Here is a 17,800-nt window from a genome sequence, read left to right on the forward strand (position 1 = left end):
TATCAGTATGGTGGAAGGAGGGCAGTGGTTCTCAGGCTGTGGCCACTAGACTAGTGGCAGCAGCATCACCTTTTGGAACTGGAAAATCTGGGTCCTACCCAGACCTACTGAATCAGAAACTCTGAGGACGGCCCCCAGCATGCTGAAGCTTGAGAAACTCTATCGTAGAGCCTTGGAGGTCACTGTAGACCAATTTGGGCCATGTTTCAAAATCATACACCAAAATGCCTCAGGGAAGGCCCCAAACCATGAAGACAGCATTCAACCAACAGTTTAAAAAATTATATTGAGGATCATTGTGGGCACTCACTATGGAAGAAAGAAAAGAAGTTACCATTACTTTCATTCCTTGAACCATTTAAGAACAAATTATTGAACATCTATTTGCAAGACACCATGTCAGGTGTTATGCTGACTTCCAACTTGTAAACATTAAGTTAGTGTCCCTGAGAATGTTCAAATCTTAAAGGGAAGATAAGGCTCCACATAAAAAGCAATTAAGGAAAACAAAAAAAGAGGAAACAACATCAAATGTCAAAATGTTCAAAGCGTCTCAAGTATTTAAAATGTGACACATCAGTGGGGACAGGAATCATCAGAGAAAGAGTGTCAGAAGAGGGGAAATTTGAGTTATGTCTCAAAGTAGGAGAAGGTCCAGGTCAGAAATAAAGCGTGAGCAAGGTCATAGAACACATGCAGGCAGCATTGAGAAGGACCAGATGTCTACTGAGAGGAGAGACTAGAAAACGGTGTTTTGTTTGTTGGCAACAGTGGCATCTAGTTTGCTTAAATAGGGAAAGACCGGCAAAGAAGGATTTTGATTCCAGCAGGATGCGTTGCAGCCAGTCTAAGACTGGAACTTCAGTCCAGGGAAACTTGCACATGTACAACAATGATGGGCTCTTTTGTTTGGTTATTACCACTTTGAAAATCAATATAAATTGCAAAAAGCAAACTTGAATCAGTTAACACATAACTGGCTATGTTTTTGTGGTATGGAGATTAATAGAGAGAAAAATGGCTAGATTAGGGCACCCTTGGGTAGCTCTGTGTTTTTAAAGCCAACTGTGTGGAAGTGTACAATTTCTGTTTTTTCTTTTTTCTTTTTTTTTTTTTTGGCTGTGCCATGCAGCTTGCAGGACCTCGGTTCCCCGACCAGGCATCGAACCTGTGCCCCATGCAGTGGAAGTGTGGAGTCCTGACCACTGGACTGCCAGGTAATTCCCCGGAAGGGTAAAATTTCTGTAGTTTAGTTCATTACAGAGGGAGGCAGAATGGTACTGTGAAAAAAGCACAGGTTTATGGAGCCACAAGAACTGGGCTGGTATTCTGGTTTTGCCACTTACTTGCGATGTGATTTAGTTAAGGTAATGAGACTTGTTAATGATACTTGGACTCCTATGAAGTCCAATGGGTCTTGAGTGAAGGAAAATTGGTGTCAGGGGAAGGTGCTCTGCTCCACAAGTCACTCAGGGGCCCAGGCTGACAGAGGTGCCGATATCCTCAACATGTGGCTTTCAAGGTCTCCTTGTACATTGGCATCTAGCCATCACACAAGGGAAGAGAAAATATGGAACATTATGTGTGGACAGTTTCCACAGCCAAACCTGAAAATAACATCCATCACTTCCACTGCATTCCACTGGCCAGGACTCTGTCACATGGTCACATCTACCGGCCAGAGAGACTGGGAGATGACGTCTAGCTGTGAGCACAGGAGATTTGGTTAAAAGCTAGCCAATCTCAAGAGATGGGCTTTGGAATCACAATGATTTGAGTTCACACACTAGCCAAGTGACTTTAGGCAGGTTATTTAATCTCCATTGGCCTTAGTTTCTTCATCTGTAAAATGGGAGTGATGTATAGGGTGATGAAGCCTGTCTGAACTTCCCTGTGCCATAGATCCTGAGCAAATATGCTGCACGTGGGAAAGAAAGTGTTTTGGATCTGGAGGCAGAGTAGTTTCTCCTCCAGCATGGGTATCACCAAGTTGATCTGACTCCTAGAGACAATGCCCTAAGATTAGGAAATTTTTGTTTAGAGTCTAAGATTTTAGTCTATCTGGATGGCACGTGGATGTACACACCAACATCCCCCAAGCCACCGATTAGACATCCTCCTTAATCACATCCTACAGCTGGCTCTGCCATGAAAAATATATGTTTAAAAAAATTTTTTAATGAAGTTTCTCGATACCATTTTGTCTAGTCAAGGGTGCCCATGATGAGGTATCAATAGTCGTGGAGTAGAATCCCTTCCCAAGAAGTCAATGAGATCTATGGCTGTGTGGGGATTATTGGAGATCAGTGTGGTAGGATAACACTGTGAACCAGTAATCCATGGATTTTTCCTCTTCTACTTTCTTTTATCCAGTGACTCACCCCCCAGGCAGGAAGGGAGGTGAAACTTCTATCTATCTAAATTAGTATATTCCTAATTTTGTTTTATAGATGTGTAAAAAAGACTAGAAGAAAATACATGAAAATATAAAAGTGATTATCTGTAGGTTATAAAAATGTGAAGGTGGGTGAGTTTTATTTTCTGCCTTGTGCTTTTCTGTGTCTGCTAAATTGGATACAATAAGAGAAAACTATCTCTTTCTGTAATATGCAGGTTATTACATAAAAAGAATAAAGTTCATGACAAACGGTAATGCCTAAAAGGATGCTTCATAAAATTTATACTAATAAGGATTTTTTAAAATATATCTAGAGACTCTGGGCACTCTCCAAATACTAGCTGCAGTTCAGTCTTTGCTTTGCTTCCCTAAAGACTTTACCCTCTGCAGAAAAGATAGGGCCTTCATCTGGACATCGCAGGCAAGGTTTCTGTGGATTCTAGGTCTTTGTCTTCATTGCAATGTTCGTTTATCCTAACGTAGACCTGCCAGTGTGGTGGTGTCTGAAGCTCCTACTCAGTGGTATGGCCCAATGGTCCCGAACCTGGAGGTAGCCCCAACTCCCTCCAGACCTCTGCCCCTGACCCCACTTCTCCCACAAGCTGGTTCTAATCTGAACAGCCCTTGTGATCCCCTTTGGCCCCATGGACAGTCTGTTCCAACCCCGTGCCATGAATGGCCTTGGCTCCTGGAACTCCTCCAGGCCCTACCTGTTTGACGATTTAGAGTAAAAGACGTGACACATACAAACCTTCATGATGGGCTTCAAATCATGCTTCCTTTAAGATGATCGTGGGAACCAAAGTTAAAAGTAGTGAGTTGAGGGCTTCCCAGGTGGCGCAGTGGTTGAGAGTCTGCCTGCCGGTGCAGGGGACACGGGTTCGTGCCCCGGTCCGGGAAGATCCCACATGCCGCGGAGCGGCTGGGCCCGTGAGCCATGGCCGCTGGGCCTGCGCATCCGGAGCCTATGCTCCGCAACGAGAGGGGCCACAGCAGTAAGAGGCCCACGTACTGCAAAAAAAAAAAAGAAAAAAAAAAAGTAGTGAGTTGAGTAACCTCAACATATTTTTAGATGCTTTATGCTCCCCCTTTAGAATTAACAATACCAAATAAGACTGTTTAATCACACTCTTAGCAAGTTGTAGCTTACAATTATCTGAATGAAATATTTTGAACTCCACAGCTATTTATCTTCTTCAGCACTCAGTACTTGGTCAGAATTTCTATTTTTGTTTTCCTCTCTAATGAGGAAAACCAGCACAAAAATATACACACAGTTGCACACACAGTTATAAAAATTATACACATTTTTATACATCATTGCACACACAGCTATAAAAATTATGAGGGAACATCAATAATTGGAGAAGGGAGAGGAATAGGTGAAATTAATAAAGAACAAGAAAATCAAAGAGACTCCTGATACAGAAAAAAATTCATTAACAAGTGGTTGTGTCTTTGTAGCTGAGTCATCATTTGAACTGTCAAATGAATGCATTTCTCACTGGAGAGGGGCAGGCCTGCCTGAGGCCTTGGATGAATTGGCTTTGCTTGTCTCAGCTTCACGTGGGACACCTCCATTCTTAAAGTGATCTATCAGTCCTGGAAACATTCTTTTGCTGGGGTGGAAGAGGAGGCGGTAAGACATGGGTGGTTGTTCATCATCAGTCACAAGTTCACAGTAATCCATGCCATGTGGTTATAAATAGGGTGTGAGAGGTTATCTACTACTCCCTAGCTTAAAGTAAGACAATTTATTCTTAACTCAACATACATTGGCAACAAGGAACCAGTCTTACCAAATCAGTCCGTCATGCCTTTGGCCAGCAATCCAATAGCCACATATGACCAAGATCCAGTTCTCTACATAAGCTTGTCAATCCAGGTGGATGTTGGTAAACTAGTATTTTTAGCTTTGGGGAGAAAGAGCGAAGACAGACACATTATTTTTATTGCTATGTTGCAAATGGCTGTTGAGGGCTCCTCATTTCCACTCTTAATAACTCTAGGCAATGGCTTACGACACCAGGAAACCTAGCTTGTGAAACAGTGCTGTAAAGCTTCTAGACCTCATTCACTCATTCATGGCTTCTCGCTGACACTTGTCCAGGCGCATGTTTGAGAATGTCACAATTTTAAATAGCAATGATTAAGAGTGATTAAATAGGGGCCCCTGGTCATGAGCATCAAACCTCAAACTGACATACAGCAAAATAGAGGACTTGCAGCCAAGTTCAACTTGCATACAACTCTGACGGAGAAGTAGAGGCAGCTGTCCTAATACTAGAGACTCTCTTCCCATTCAGCCCAGGGGTTTCAGCAGACCTCGTGTCAGAGTCCACGCTCCTCTCTCCCGGGATGCAGTCAGGCATCCTTCCCTTTAGACTACAGCCCATCCCACACTAGCTGGTTTGCCACATTCTCACTTCTTTATAGGGTATGGAAGGGTGGTTGCTTGCATTCTCAGGAATTCATTTCAGGATCTCACATGGTCCTTATGGGCATATTCTTTCTTTTTTTTTAAAATTTATGTATTTATTTTGGCTGCGTTGGGTCTTTGTTGCTGCATGTGGACTTTCTCTAGTTGCAGCAAGGGGGGCTACTCTTCATGGCGGTGTGCAGGCTTCTCATTGCGGTGGCTTCTCTTTGTTGCCGAGCACGGGCTCTAGGCGCGGGCTTCAGTAGTTGTGGCACGTGGACTCTAGAGCTCAGGCTCAGTAGTTGTGGCACACGGGCTTAGTTGCTCTGTGGCATGTAGGATCTTCCCAGACCAGGGCTCAAACCCGTATCCCCTGCACTGGCAGAAGGATTCTTAACCATTGTGCCACCAGGGAAGTCCCCTTATGGGCATATTCTAAGGACAGTCACTAGTTCTTGTTCTTCCTCTGGACTGTTGTATATGCCTTTATTTTTAATATAAATGAATGTGTGTGTAGTGTGTGTATGTGTGTGTGTGCACATGCATGCCAAGCAGAAACAAAACTCACAATGTATCATATTCTAAGTTATGGTATTTCCCTCTAAGTCAGAATTTAAGAAATTTTGTCTGGGGGACTTCCTTAGTGGCACAGTGGTTAAGAATCCATCTGCCAGTGCAGGAGACACAGGTTCGAGCCCTGGTCTGGGAAGATCCCACATGCCTCGGAGCAACTAAGCCCGTGCGCCACAACTAGTGAGCCTGCACTCTAGAGCCTGTGAGCCACAATTACTGAGCCTGCGTGCCACAACTACTGAAGCCTGCACCTAGAGCCCGTGCTCCACAACAAGAGAAGCTACCGCAATGAGAAGCCTGCGCACCGCAACAAAGAGTAGCCCCCACTCACCACAACTAGAGAAAGCCTGTGCGCAGCAACGAAGACCCAACGCAGCCTAAATAAATAAATAAAACCTCATTTAGACAACAACAAAAAAAAGAAAGAAATTATGTCTGGTGATCATGAGGTGATGACATACTAAAAAATGAAGAGCCACATACTGAGGGCAGCAGGGTGGAAAGATAGAGTCTGGGTCCTGATGATACACTTGAACCACTGAACCAACCTGAAACCAAATACCTCCATATTTCATGTACTGTGAAATCACTGCTCTTATTATTTAAGCCACCATTACCAGGATATTCTTTCATAGGCAGCTAGGTATATGCTAACAGAAACTCTTTACATTCCTAGAAAGCTCCAGAAATTAAATTGCATTATTACTTTTCAAGGAGGGACACAGGTACACAATTCTATACATTCTGAAGATTTCATCATAGAGAATTCAGAAAATGGCACAAGAAAATAAGTAAGAAAAAAAAAGGAAGTGACAACTCAACTAAGTGACTCTGCAATGATTCATCTCAAATCTTCATTCCAACAACTTCTCGTGGCCTCTCTGAGTGATTCCCCCACCTAAGTGATTACTGACTTCTCTCTCTTCCTTCAGCCTGATTCCTGATGTGTCACTGCCAGCTCAGATCCACTGGTAAAACATTAAGCTCTGCTCTTCTCCGTACTTCTACTTCCCGGAACCCTTTCTTCTCATCAGCCTTGTAAAATACCTATACCTGATACAGTCGACCATCCAAGGTGACAATTTGTCCATAACCTCACTGAGAAGGCCCCAGTGCAAACAAATGCTGCTGTGGCTTACTCAAAGCCTAGATTAGCCACATCTTGGCATGACCTTGAGATTGAGCTGGTTTCTCCAACCTCTGCTAAGATTTCTACAACTACTTAGAGCCTGAAAAAATAATCAGTTGTGCTCAAACTGGTTGCTCTAAGTAGCTCACAGTTAAGGAAGCTGTGCTGAAGAGTTTGGTGGCCAGTGAGGCATGGTTGTGGCTTTATAGCAGTGAGATCATAGGCAAGCCTGGTATTATTGACTATAATGTTTAAGGACCAGTCTTTAACACCTGATTATATTTGGTTTATTATTTGAGTGTTCTTGGACCATGTGTGATCAGACTGGTATCTGAATAAAATAACATAACGTATGATAAAAAATACTTACACCTTTTTCATGCATGAAACCCCATTTATCAATTCTAATATTTCCTATGATACCCTAAGTTTCAGAACATTCATATTTAGCTTTTATAATAAGGCTAAAATTCACAGCAATACTTAAGTTTATACATCTTTCCTCATAATTTCCAACGTTGCTTCTCAATTATCACCTTCAAATCTATAAGCCCCTGAACTACTTATAACTCCCAACACTGAGAAACCACTTCCTCTTGTCTTTACCCTCCTGCTGGATTCACATTTTTCAACTTCCCCTTGCAAGGGTCTGCAGCTGTGTTTTTTGACACAGCTGTTAGATTTTGTTGTAACTCCAATGACCTTTGCTCTCATTTTTATTTTACTCACATCATCATAACATTTCTGATAAATCCCTCTTTATAAACCTATGGCCTTTTGAACTTTTTAAACAATCTAATGGGTTTAAAAGGGGAAAGGTGGGGCAAGGGATAAATTAGGAGTTTGGGATTAACATATACACACTATATATAAAATAAATAACCAACAAGGACCTACTGTATAGCACAGGGAACTACAGTCAAAATTTTGTAATAACCTATAAGGGAAAAGAATCTGTAAAAGAATATTTTTATATATATAAATCACTTTGCTGCATACCTGAAATTAACACAACATTGTAAATCAACTTCAATTGTAAATATCTCAATAAAAAAACCTTTTTTTTAATCTAATGGGTTTAGCTTCTCTCCTTCATGGTAATTCCTAGGTCATCTTGAGCGTAAAGAAGATTCCTCTCTTGCCCTTGGCTTATCTTGGCATTCAGTTCCTTCATCCCAGAGCAGTCTTTGAACAAAGTACATCATACTCCTGACACATATGAGGGGAAAGGGAAAGTAGGGGTTTACTCCCATTGCTGTAATGTGGACAGGTGCCCAAGAAATACTTAATACTGTTACCCCTTGGGAAAAATCACAATAGGACTGCTTCTGATCCCTAATCCACTCAATCTTTTATTTATTCATTCAACAAATATTCATTTATCAATGACTATTAGCTTAGCATCTCGATAGGCATTATGGATAGAGATGATGAGCAAAACAGGCGTGGTCTCATGAAGTTTATAATCCAAAGGAGAACCAATAATAAATAATCACACAAGCATAGAAATGATGATAAAGGTCATAAAGTCTATTAAGGAAATGTTCAAGAGGCTATGGGAGAGTTGAGAAGAGGGATTTAACTTAGATTGAGGATTTGGAGGAGGCTGGCCTGAGAAAGAGAGGGTGAAGGGATTGGCCAGGAAAAGAGTAGAAAGAAGAGGACAACAGTTAGGGGAAAATAGTTCATACAAAAGCCCTACGTCAGGAGAGAGCCTGTAGATTTGAATGACTAAAAGGACCCCACTGTGGCTGGAGACTGATGAGAAAGGGAGAGAGTGGCACGGCCTGTGGCTGGACAGGTGGGTGGAAGGCTAATCACACAGGACCTTGAAAGCCACACTCACGAGTTACGATTCAGCAGAAGAGTAATGGGATCTGATCTTCATTATTAAACATTCACTCATGGCAGGGTGAGTTGAAGGGGGCAAGCATGGAAGCAGAGAAACAGGTAGAAGGCTATGGAGTAATACAGGCAAAATATGATATGGCAGCTTATCTTATGATGCTAATAGTGGAGTTGTCAAGAACTGGCCACTTTCAAGAAATATATATAGGGTTAATTATTACTTATTAATTATTAAAATTAATAGAATTTGTGGGTCAAGAGGAGTGGAGAGTCAAGGATGACTCCAAAATTTCTAGAATAAATGAATAGATGGATAGAACTGTCATTTATTAAGATGGGGAAGAACTGAGGAGAAAAATAATTGTAAGTGTAAGAACTAAGTGTTCAGTTTTTTATAAGTTTATTTTGAAATATTGTGAGATATTAAGGACAACTGTGAGTAGCAGTTGGGTCTGGAATCCAGCAAGTAACCATGGACTGGAGATGTTAATTTTGGAGTCTTTGGAGTACCTGCAGTATTTATGAGTTTGGAAGAATATAAAATCCCCTTGGGCTTCCCTGGTGGCACAGTGGTTGAGAGTCCGCCTGCTGATGCAGGGGACATGGGTTTGTGCCCTGGTCCGGGAAGATCCCACATGCCGCGGAGCGGCTAGGCCCATGAGCCATGGCCGCTGAGCCTGTGTGTCCAGAGCCTGTGCTCCGCAGCGGGAGAGGCCACAACAGTGAAAGGCCCGCGTACCGCAAAAAAAAAAAAAAAAAAAAAAAAAAATCCCCCTGGAGAGTATAGAATGAAAAAAATTTTTTACAATTGATCCCTGAAGGACTCCATCATTTAAGGTTGGGCCAAAGGAGACTAAAAACTGACTTCTAGAAATGTTGATTAAAAACCAGAAGGGTCTGTAGTAGTGGATTCTGTAAACTAAGTTTTTCAGATAATCAAGCATCTTTTCAGCATATCAGAGGATCAGAAATTGAGCCAGAAAAAAAAAAATCCTGCCATTATCCTCTATAATCATCAAAGAAGGAAGTATGTTAGACTGCAAAAGTTGTTGTTTTCACTGTTAACATTTGGCTGCTTATTATTCCAGTCCTTTTCTGTGCACTTAAAATTGATACGCATTTAAAAATAAACTTTATAAATATACACCGTATTTAATTTTATATCATCCTTTTCCACAGCACTGTAACAGTTTCCTATGTTATTACATATTCATCAAAAACAAGGTTTATAAAACCTGCATTATAGTCTCTGATATAGATTTAACACAATCCGTTTAACCACCATGCTCAACATAGATTATCGCACTTTCTTTTTTTTTTTTTTTTTTATTGCGGTACGTCACTGCTGTGGCCTCTCCCGTTGCGGAGCACAGGCTCCGGACGTGCAGGCTCAGCGGCCGTGGCTCACGGGCCCAGCCGCTCCGCGGCATGTGGGATCCTCCCAGACCGGGGCACGAACCCGTGTTCCCTGCATCGGCAGGCGGACTCTCAACCACTGCGCCACTAGGGAAGCCCCGATTATTGCACTTTTTAAAAAAGTTTGAATGTACTTTTAAGACATATGAATGATGACAAGTAGATAAATATTTGATAAATGTTTGACTGCAAATTTGATTATACCCTTAGGATAATTACTAAAAGGGGAATTACTGAGGCTCAGGACTCAAGCATTTTCAAGGTTCTAGAAATGCATTTTTTTCTTAGGAAAAAACACTGTTCACAGTTGCAGCAACACTGAATATTATCATTAAAATTTTAATTACATTTTAATTAAATTTAAGATGTAATAGAAATAATATCTCATTCTGCTGTTTTTTTTTTTAATTAAAGTGTAGTTGATTTGCAATATGGTGTTGGTTTCAAGTATACAGCAAGGTGATTCAGTTATGCATATATATATATTCTTTCTCAGATTCTTTTTCATTACAGGTTATTAAAAAGATATTGAATATAGTTCCATATGCTATACAGTAAATCCTTGTTGTTTATCTATGTTATTTATAGTAGTGTGTATCTATTAATCCCATACTCCTAATTTATCCCTCCCCCCTACCTTTCCACTTCAGTAACCATGAGTTTGTTTTCTATGTCTCTGCAGCATTTTATTTTATTTTTTTAATTTAATTTTTTTTATTGGAGTATAAATGCTTTGCAATGTTGTGTTAGTTTCTGCTGTACAATGAAGGGAATCAGCTATATGTATACCTATATCCCCTCCCTCTTGGACTTCCCTCCCACCCCACCTCCCACCCCCTGCCCCATCCCACCCATCTAGGTCGACACAGATCACCGAGTCTGCTATCCAACTGGAGATATACAAAAGGGATTCAAGCGTCATCCAAGTGGCCTAGTAACACCAATGAAGATGGCAGAATAGCGACCACAAGGGGCTTGCCCCTCTCCAGAAACATCAAATTATCTGGCAAAAACTGTAAGGATCAACCTTATTGGAACTCTGGAAAACAGACAAAGCTTTACAGCAACCAAGTAAACATTTAACCAGAAGAAGGCCACTAAAACATAGTCAGAGAACTCTGTGGCATTTTAACTTATCCTTGCCCCGCCCTTCTCCCCACATGGTGGTCTTCAAGATAACAGTTTGAGCTCCAAGTACGAGTACCTGGTACTGGAGGGAGTAGAGAAAACCTTGTTCCCAAGGAATCACGTTTGTTTTGACGTGTCTATGGGTTCCTTGAAGAACAACACAAGAAGCCTGCCTTGCTTCACCTATCTTGGAATGCCCTCAGGGTGGAGGACATTCCTCGAAAATATTGACAGCCAAATGAACAAGCTGCTGCCACCTAGGACAAAAATCAACAGTTGAAGCAAACAATAGACGTGACAAAAGGAAGAAAGAGCTGGGGAGTAAGATTCTGGGGAATAAAGGCTTTGCAAAACTTCTGAGTATACCAGGGAATCTAGAAAGCCATGCACATGCCCAGGGCATCATGAATGCTCAGAAAAGACTTAGAAAAGACTGTAAGCTTTCACTTTTTTGCTGGGGGCAGGGGCTCATCGCAGCATGCAGGATCTTAGTCCCCCAACCAGGGATCAAACCCGTGCCCCCTAGAGTGGAAGCACAGAATCCTAACCACTGGACCGCCAGGGATTTCCCCACTTTTAGCTGAACTTTAGGCTCAGCGTAAGCAGGAAGTGAAGGCTAATTCAGAGTTGTAAATGGCCTAGCTAAGCACTGAGGATTGGCCCAACACAGAGCCAATCTGCAAAGACCTGGAGACAATTTTCTTTCCATTTCTTTTCTTTTTTTCTTGGTTCCAGTCACTTAAAGAAGTCACTATCAAACAACTAGCTGACTACTAAGCTAAAGAAATGGAGACTTCAGAGATCCAACAAAGAATACATTCTTTACAAAAATAGCTTAGAAAAGTCACTAAACAAACAACTACAACCCACAGCAAGGACCAACAACAGATTCTAGAAAGAAGAGTGTTTGATTTTCAGAGTTTTCTGTTTAGAAAGAATAGTTTTCTTTCAACAAAGGGCGCAGGAACAACTGGATATCCACACGCAAAAGAATAAAATTGGACTCCTACCTCACACCAAACACTAAAATTAACTCAAAATAGAACAAAGACCTAAATATAAGAGCAAAAATTATAAAACTTGGAAGAACATATATAAGCAAATCTTCACGACCTCAGTTTTGCTGCGGTTTCTTAAATATGATACCCAAAGCATAAGCAACAAAAGAAAAAATAGAAAAATTAGACTTTATCAAAATTAAAAACTTTTTTGCATCAAATGACACTATCAAGAGAGTGAGATGACAATCCACAAAATGGGAGAAAATGTTTTCAAATCATATATCTGATATGGATCTAGTATCTAGAATATGTAAAGAACACTTGTAACTCAACAACAAAAAGATAAACAACCCAATTAAAAACCAGGCAAGGGACTTGAATAGACATTTCTCCAAAGAAGAAACACAAATGGCCAAGTAGTACATGAAAAGATACTCAACATCTTTAGTCATTAGGGAAATGCAAATCAAAATCACAATGAGATACCACTTTACACCCACCAGGCCGGCTAAAATTTAAAGGATAGGTAATAAAAAGTTCTCACAGGGGTGTGGAGAAATTAGAACCCTCATACATTGCTAGTGGAAATGTAAAATGGTGAAGCCATTGTAGAAAACAGTTCAGTGCTTCCTCAAAAGTTAAACATAGAATTACCATATGACCCAGAAATTCCACTCCTAGGTATATATATTTTTTAAAAAACAATAGACATTCAAAAAAAATTGTACAAGGATGTTCATAGTAGCTCTATTTATAATAGCCAAAAGCAACCCAAATGTTCATCAACAGATGAATAGTTAGACAAAATGTGTTATAACCATACAATGGAACATTATTTGGCTACAAAAAGGAGTGAAGGGGCTTCCCTGGTGACGCAGTGGTTGAGAGTCCGCCTGCCGATGCAGGAGACACGGGTTCGTGCCCCGGTCTGAGAGGATCCCACGTGCCGCGGAGCGGCTGGGCCCGTGAGCCATGGCCGATGGGCCTGTGCGTCCGGAGCCTGTGCTCCGCAGCGGGAGAGGCCACAACAGTGAGAGGCCCGTGTACCGAAAAAAAAAAAAAAAGAAACCGCCTGCCAATGCAGGGGACATGGGTTCAAGCCCTGGTCCGGGAAGATCCCACATGCCACGGAGCAATTAAGCCTGTGAGCCACAACTACTGAGCCTGTGCTCTAGAGCCCGTGCTCCACAACAAGCGAAGCCACCACAATGAGAAGCCTGCGCACCGCATGGAAGAGTAGCCAGCACTCCCTACGACTAGAGAAAGCCCGAGCTCAGCAACGAAGACCCAACAGAGCCAATAAATAAATAAATAAATAAAAATTTAAAAAATTTTTAAAAATAAAAAGAAATACATGGGCCAGATTGGTTTTCTTGACTAATATCCAAAACACATGAATTGACGTTGGGTGCTGTTGTCTTGCAAATACAGGCTCAATTCCATAACCATAGGGAAAGCATTTGATGCACTTTATAAATAACAATGAGGCATCTTACTTTTTAGACATCATTATGGCAAAAGAACAGAGACAAATTGAAAGCATATTTAGAGCGTAAAACACCTACAGCAAAACTATACCTTCCATTAGGTAAGCAGTCTGTTCTTAACAAGATATTCATCTCAGGCACAGGTTATGAGACTGGAAGCTAATCTAGTATGGCCCCCTCTTCTGTAATGCTTTAATTCAGTTTTGAATTTTCATTCAGGAGAACATTGATAAAATAGATATGTTTAATATCTCAAAGTCCGTCTTTCTTTTTAATTTACGTAATTTCTTTTAAAAATTTGCAAAAAATTTTATATAAATAACAAAGTGTGGTTATATCATGTTTTAAGCTTTTTATAATGGAATATTTCAAGCATACATAAAAGTAGACAAATTAGTATCCTGAAGTCCCATGTACGCATCACCAGCCCAGCCACACTCTCATTCATTCCTCCCACTTCCATAGTATTTTGAAACAATTCCCAGACATCATATTATTTCATCCACTAACATTTCAGTAATTAACCTAAATGATAAGGGCTCCTTTACTGATAACTCTAATACCATCATAATATCTGAAAAATTAACAAGAATTACTTAATGTAATCAACTATCCCAGTTAATTTGTTTTTTGTTTATTTATTTTTGGCTGCATTGGGTCTTCATTGCTGCGTGTGGGCTTTCTCTAGTTGCAGGGAGCGGGGGCTACTCTTTGTTGCGGTGTGCGGGCTTCTCATTGCGGTGGCTTCTCTTGTTGCAGAGCACGGGCTCTAGGCACGCAGGCTTCAGTAGTTGTGGCACACGGGCTCAGCAGTTGTGGCTCGCAGGCTCTAGAGCGCAGGCTCAGTAGTTGTGGCACACGGGCTTAGTTGCTCCACGGCATGTGTGATCTTCCCTGACAAGGGCTCGAACCCGTGTCCCCTGCATTGGCAGGCATATTCTTAACCACTGCGCCACCAGGGAAGCCTATCCCAGTTAATTTAAATTCCTATCCCATAAAAATTGCCATAAATAGATTTATTGTTATTTTAAATTATGTCCCCTCAGGATCCAGATAAGGTCTGCATACTGCAATTGGTTATATCTTTTAAGTCTCCTTTAATCAGTAGATTCCGTCTCCACTATTTTGTGTGTGATTCATTTTTACTGAATAAATCAAGTTGTTTGTCCTTAAGATTCCCTCATTGGTTTATTGATTATAACCCCCAAGATATAGTTTGACTTGTTTCCCCTATTCTCTATATTTCCTATAAATTGGTAATTGGATGTAAAGGCTCTATGAGATTCAAGGGGTTTTTGGTGACGGGGTTGGTGTTTGGTTTTTGGTTTTTTGGGTGGTTGGGGATATGGCAGGACTTTTTCTTAGCTGGCACTGTGTTGGGTCATATCATTTTCAGTGCAGTCTTTTTTTAAAAAAATTATTTATTTATTTTTGGCTGCGTTGGGTCTTCGTTGCTGCGTGCGGGCTTTCTCTAGTTGCGGTGAGTGGGGGCTACTCTTCTTTGCAGTGCGCGGGCTTCTCATTGCAGTGGATTCCCTTGTTGCAGAGCACAGGCTGTAGGCATGCAGGCTTCAGTAGTTGTGGCACGTGGGCTCAGTAATTGTGGCTCGCGGGCTTTAGAGCACAGGCTCAGTAGCTGTGGCACACGGGCTTAGTTGCTCCACAGCGTGTGGGATCTTCCTGGACCAGGGCTCGAACCTGTGTTCCCTGCACTAGCAGGGATTCTTAACCACTTTGCCACTAGGAAAGTCCCCAGTGCAGTCTTTTAAAAATATCTTTTCCAGGAATTCCCTGGTGGTCAACTGGTTAGGACTCTGTGCTTTTGAGGGCCTGGGTTCAATCCCTGGTCAGGGAACTCCTGCAAGCCACGCAGCACAGCCAAAAAAAAAAAATATATATATATATATATACGCACATATACACACACACACACACACACATATATATATACACATATATATGTATCTTTTCCTTTTTCTCTTGTTTCATCCTCTCTTGGTTTCACCTACACCACCCATCTACAAGTGACCCATATTAACAACCCAGGGCATATCCCTCCATAGTTTCTCCCTGTTCACTTAAATATCTTTACACACGTGCACATAGAGATTCCCTGTCTACTTTACAAAAGTGAGGTCATGGAAAGCCTTCCAAGCCAAGTGGTAGAGCTGTAATTTGTTCTATTTAATGGCTTTAAAATAATATGCCATGTACACATCTACCATGATTTACTCAGCCATCCCACTTTTGGTGGCAATCACTTTTCTCTTTGGCAATCCTGGATCTTGTTGCCACCTCTGGTTCATATGTACGTGTATACTGGCTTTGTTTTTTTGTTTGTTTTTTTTTTTTGCGGTACGAGGCCCTCCCACTGTTGTGGCCTCTCCCGCTGCGGAGCACAGGCCCCGGACGCGCAGGCTCAGCGGCCATGGCCCACGGGCCCAGCCGCTCCGCGGCACATGGGATCCTCCCGGACCGGGGCACGAACCAGCGTCCCCAGCATCGGCAGGCAGACTCCCAATCACTGCGCCACCAGGGAAGCCCCTGGCTTTGTTTTTATAAAATGGATTCCCAGCAGTGGGATTGCTGCGTCAAAAAGTAATATGTATTTTTTATTTTAATAGATGTTTCCAGTTAGCTTTCAAAAAAGGCTGTAGCGGTTCACATATCCACCAGCCAAGGATGAGATCACCCTTTCTCTGACAATATAAAACAGTCTCAAGGAGCAAAAAATAGTCACAGATGAGAGTCACATGTTGAGAGCCAGCAAGGGGCAGGGGTCATTCAAGGAGAGGAAAAAGCTCTGTGGACTTCCTTCATCAACAATTAATGAGCCAATGGTGAGTGATTCCTCAATAGGAAAGGCCCTACTTATTTATCCTTGCATCTCATGAGCCTAACACAGAGTGGCATAGAACAAACAGCTCAGAAGACCTTAAAACAGGGTCTGAAGACAGTTATCTCTAACTACCAAATGTTGTTTTTAACTCCTCTCCATTTCCTGGATCCCAGTGAGTTCTTTCCTACTGGATGGCACTTGTATATCATCAAGCATCTGCTCATAATTTCCTTTGATTCTTTATCATCTCAGTTAAGATTCTGGGAAAAGGAAGTTGTCTTGGAAAGGAAGAAACCAGTAAACTTAGCAAGAGGATCATTCTTAAGCCAGGGGATAAAAAAATGTTTAATGCTCTACGTGTGTTGGTCACACCAGAAGGAGTAACCACCTCCCTCCCTCTGTGAGAGTCACATTTTTCTTACTAAACCTCCACCCTTATTTCTCGCAAGTCTCCCTGTTGCTGAGAATCCCCAGTGTTTCTGATCTTTTCCCTCCATTCTCACCCATCTTCTCTTGCTTTATGTGCCTTGACGGGACAATGCTCACCAATATGATACTCCTCACCCCACCTTTCAAACCAAGACCTCTTGTTTGAGTAAGTTAAAATGACGTGTGTTCTGCAAATAAGAAGAATCTTTCTTCAAATAATCTACCAAATGTTCCCATGACTCAGTCCCTTATTATTATACCTAAATATCTTACAGTGTAGGGGAACAAAAGATTAGCCCAGCTTCATCTTACAGCTGGGACAGTCAGGAAATGCCAAATGAATAACAAAGCTCCTGGTTTTGACCAAGCCTGGCTATGCATTTATGAACAGCATTTGCAATTCAGCTCCTCGCATGTCAGAGGCATTGTTGGTGTAGTCGGGGGAACCTTTATAGTGGAAATAAGAGAGCTGCCTGTTGACAAAGGAAGGAGGTAGAAATGACAGCCTGTACTGTTTTTACCAGGAAGCCATAAATCCAATTCATTATTTGTTATTCAGAGAAACGCACTCCACTGAGAGCGACCTTGGAGAGAGGACTATATTATTATGCCAGGAAGGAGGAAGTCAACACGCAAACTCCATAAACAGTCTTTTCTCTCTGGCAACCCTTACAAGAGTGACACCAGCCATACTCCAGGAATTGGATCCCCTACAGCCTGCAGTGCTGGGGTACGTGCTTTTTTCCATTTGACTCCCATTTTAAGAATACCTGTGGCTTGGACCACCCCAGCAGAGTGCCGTGACAAGGAAGTTGATGTATGTCCTCCGAGACAGTGTTGGATCCGGATATTCTCCTTGTGTTTTGGTGTCTGGAAAAGAGTGGAGAAGGCATCTTTGGGCAGAAATCAGAGGGAAATATGGGGGACATACACACTTACAAGAAAAAGGAGAGTCATGTTTAGTGTTTTTTCTATGGCAGTATCTAGACTTACCCCTGTATAATTACAGCCCAAGTATCAACATCGAAATTTACATTTGAATGAAATTCACAATACAATCTCTGTTTTAAAAAGGAACTAGGAAGAAAATGGAATTGCAATTTCATTCTTGATTTTTTACATCACCTTGGATG

The sequence above is a fragment of the Orcinus orca genome, chromosome 7, assembly GCF_937001465.1.
Source record: "Orcinus orca chromosome 7, mOrcOrc1.1, whole genome shotgun sequence".
NCBI classification, from domain to species: Eukaryota; Metazoa; Chordata; class Mammalia; order Artiodactyla; family Delphinidae; genus Orcinus; species Orcinus orca.